Below are 4109 nucleotides of genomic sequence, written 5' to 3' on the forward strand. Positions count from 1 at the left end.
TACATACATACATACATACATACGTACATACATACATACATACATACATACATATATGTATATATATGTGTGTATATATTTCTGTGTGTGTTTGTGTTTGTCCCCCTAACCATCGCTTGACAACCTATGTTGGTGTGATTACATCCCCGTAATTTAGCGGTTCGGCAAAAGAAAACGATAGAATGAGTACTAGGCTCACAAAGAATAAGTCCTGGGGTCAAATGACTGAAACAAATATAAGAATAAAAGAAATAAAATATTGCATAATACAGTATATACAATTATATATTCTCTTGCAGTTCCAATAGAAGGAAATGCTAGGCAATGATATGTGTATATATTGTTATTGTATATTTTTCCATCGGTCATTGCCCAGGCAACAGTAAGATTTTTAAGCAATAAAAATGCAAATCCTCCTTTCTGTCTTAAATAGATCCTTTTAACTTTTTGTCCCGTTGAATTTCCACAGGACCAGCTAGTAATATATATATGATATATAATTATAATACTACATAAAATAATATATCGTATAATATAATGTTGTATAATATAATATGATATAGTATAATATATGATATAAAATATGATATATATATATATATATATATATATATATATATATATATACACACACACACACATGCATATATATGTATATAGAGAGAGAGAGAGCGATAGAGAGAGAGAAAGAGAGAAAAATATGTATTTGAATTTGCTCTTCCTTTATTTAATCTGTTACTCATGATTCAGTGTTTGATAACATGATGTTATCCTAAAGACGCAATTCGTAAATGCACCTAAGAAACAAACATAAATAAACACATCGTCAGACAGCTGAGCGAGAAATAATATTCAGACATGCAATTATGAAATTTAAATGCCCATTACCGACATGCTGTTATATTACGTTATAGTCCACATCAGTCTGCGCAGAACATCCTACAAACACACAAAAGGGGAACCGAAACCTGAATGGAATTATATACATACGTACGTACATAGATAGATAGATAGATAGATAGATAGATAAATAGATAGATAGATAGATAGATAGATAGATTACATACATACATATAAACATACATGCATACATACAAACATACATACATACATACATACATACATACATACATACATACATACATACATACATACATACATATAATGTGCAGTTACTGTATCCAGATTACAAGTTCAGGTACACACTTGTAATTATTGGGTTACTGGGATATATAACATACTGCCTAAATACCAATCTTGAGAAATTAGGCTTCTCAAAACCAGAAAAGAGAAAGCTAATTCGAAGACTACAGATCCAGTCCATCACTGCAGCTATAAAAATCTGCAAAACTTTTCACAAGTTTAACATTTAAGTATATATGAGCATGATTAAATATACAAGTATATGCATGAGAATACATACATAAAACAAAACATATAAATCTGCACATACATACATACATACATACATACATACATACATATACAACACAAAGATACAAACAGAAAGCTCGAAACAGCATATCTATGTAACTTAAAAGATAAAAATTTCATCCCTGCGGAAGAATATCTCACAGATTGTTTTAGTTATGATGTCTAATACAGAGAACAATTTCACAACATTAGGAAGACTTCTGAAAAAAGAAAAATAGTGTCGATTCTGTGATACAGTATTCAAAAGCCTAAACTCCAAACTGCACCAGCTGAATGAGCAACTCACAGCCAGAGCTGAAAAACTAAAATATAATCTATAACATATAAACCTTCCCCAGCTCCTGCAAAAGATTAGGTTGACGGCCACTGGAAATTTGTATGGGACACAAATTATGAATTCAAAAAATAAACTGTATGACTAAAAGAACTGGACCAGGACTACTGCAAGCATGTCCAGCAAAAACAATATGAAACAGACCGTGAAATACTGGAAATTGTTCTACAGTAAATGTCAAACAAGAAATCCCCCGGCCCAAACTTCTTAACAGGTTAAGAATTTCGCCTTTCATCGGCGAGATCTCATGCGGTTCTATAGAGAAAGTATCAAGTATCATACGGTTCTATGGAGAAGTAACAAGAACTGCCGAAATGGTTATCAACGGCAACTACTCTTCTCATTCCACCAAAGTAGGCAAACCATCTTCGCTAAAACTTACCGCCCAATAGCTGGCAAGAACATTGTGTGCAAATAAAGCACTGAATGCCTCAATCGATTCTTGCAGGATCATTGTGCTAACAACAACATTATAATACCTGAGCAAGCCATTCCCAAAACCACTAGTGTATTATTGAACACACAACCAAAACTTGCTACACCAATTCACTTCTTGGGAGGGATAAGAAACAAATTGAGTTGGATTGCATTCACTACTAAAATGTATCTTTTAAGATGATAGCTCTTCATCCTCTCATTAAATCCACTATTATACGTGCTCAAAAACTATAGTTGCTACAGATATGGGTCCAGACGTGTCATCCAATTTTTCGTCGTCGACGCGCTGGAACTGTATGGGCCAAGAAACACTGGGTTGCTGTATTTCACAAGGCTTTTAGTGGTTTATAATGATAACTAGCATACCCGTGTCGTAAAAGATGCCGACAATAGAAGATAGCATATCATAACAATGGGTAAAACCAGTGATAAATGTCATCAATCGGGTACAGAAATGAATCGAACAGTCAGATGCGCTTGCAATGTTATTATCCACGTTCTTTTCGGCTGTCAACCGTTAGTCGACGATCACTGTTCTTGTTCAGTAGTTATCTCTGGTAGATTCACTTGTAGGCTACACCCGCAATCCTGCCAGAAATGATCACTGATATATATATATAGATATAGATATATAAAACAATCATTACTGTACGATGTCAAGGCAGTAAAACAAACACACCCCACACACACATAAACATAAAGTTGATCGTTGGTGTAACGATTATGTTCAGGTGATCTGGGCTAACTTTCTTTATTTACAATCTGTTTCATTGTATAACGCCGAGTACACATTAACACAAACATGTAAGCATGATTTCTTCGACGATGGAATTAATACTACATGAAGAAGATTGCACAATGACCGTATTCCAAAGAATGTCAAGTCGTTAAATATACATTCACCTCCCATACCTCATCACTTTTATGGCACTGTATATACACATTTATATGTGTGTATATAAATGTATATTTATATACACATGTATATATATATAATTAAATATAGGATAAAACCTATATATGAATTTATCAAGTAGTCTGCGTGAAAACCATATAAGGAAAAAATTTATATGTCTTGATTATGCCTGCACTGACGATTAGAAAGTGGGTTACGTACACTAACTATGAAATTATATGAGTTGCGGCTGAATCTGTTTTCAAGGGAAGCTTCCAAGTTGCATTCTCTCGCTGTCGGTACACTGTATATTTATTATGGTAGTTTTGACTTCAAGATTCCCGCATAGCGTTTACGTGTAGTAATGCCCTTAATATAATAAACGTATTTATAGGGAATAATTATAATTTTTCCTTTTATAAGGTTTTCACGCTGACTACTTAATCAATTCTTATGTAGGCTTTATCCTATATTTAATTTTAAATTTAACCGGAATATATTCAATGCTGAATTATTCTGAATATACACTTGTAAAGAAAAGTAATTTGAAAAGCGCGCCTCTTACATAGATATATAAGTATGAACATTTAAATGTGCTATGTTGGATACATTTGGTGTTCTTCTGGTATGCTGAATTTTGTTCATTTTTATGGGTCTTCATTATGTCTGCTCTCACGATTAGAAAGTGGATTATGTACACTAACCATGAACTCATATGATTTGCGGCTGAATCTGTTTTCAAGGGACGGCTTCCAAGTTGTATTTCCTCGCTGTCGGTATACTGTATATTTATTATGGTAGTTTTGACGTTTTAAGAGTCCCTCATAGCGTTAAGCATTTACGTGTCGTAATGTCCTAAATATAATATAATATAATATAATATAATATAATATATGATATAATATTATATATATATATATATACATAGATGCATATATATATGTATATATATGTATATATATATATATATGTGTGTGTGTGTGTGTGTGTGTGTGTGTGTGTGTGTGT

This window comes from Octopus bimaculoides, chromosome 16 (genome assembly GCF_001194135.2).
Source record: "Octopus bimaculoides isolate UCB-OBI-ISO-001 chromosome 16, ASM119413v2, whole genome shotgun sequence".
Taxonomy (NCBI): domain Eukaryota; kingdom Metazoa; phylum Mollusca; class Cephalopoda; order Octopoda; family Octopodidae; genus Octopus; species Octopus bimaculoides.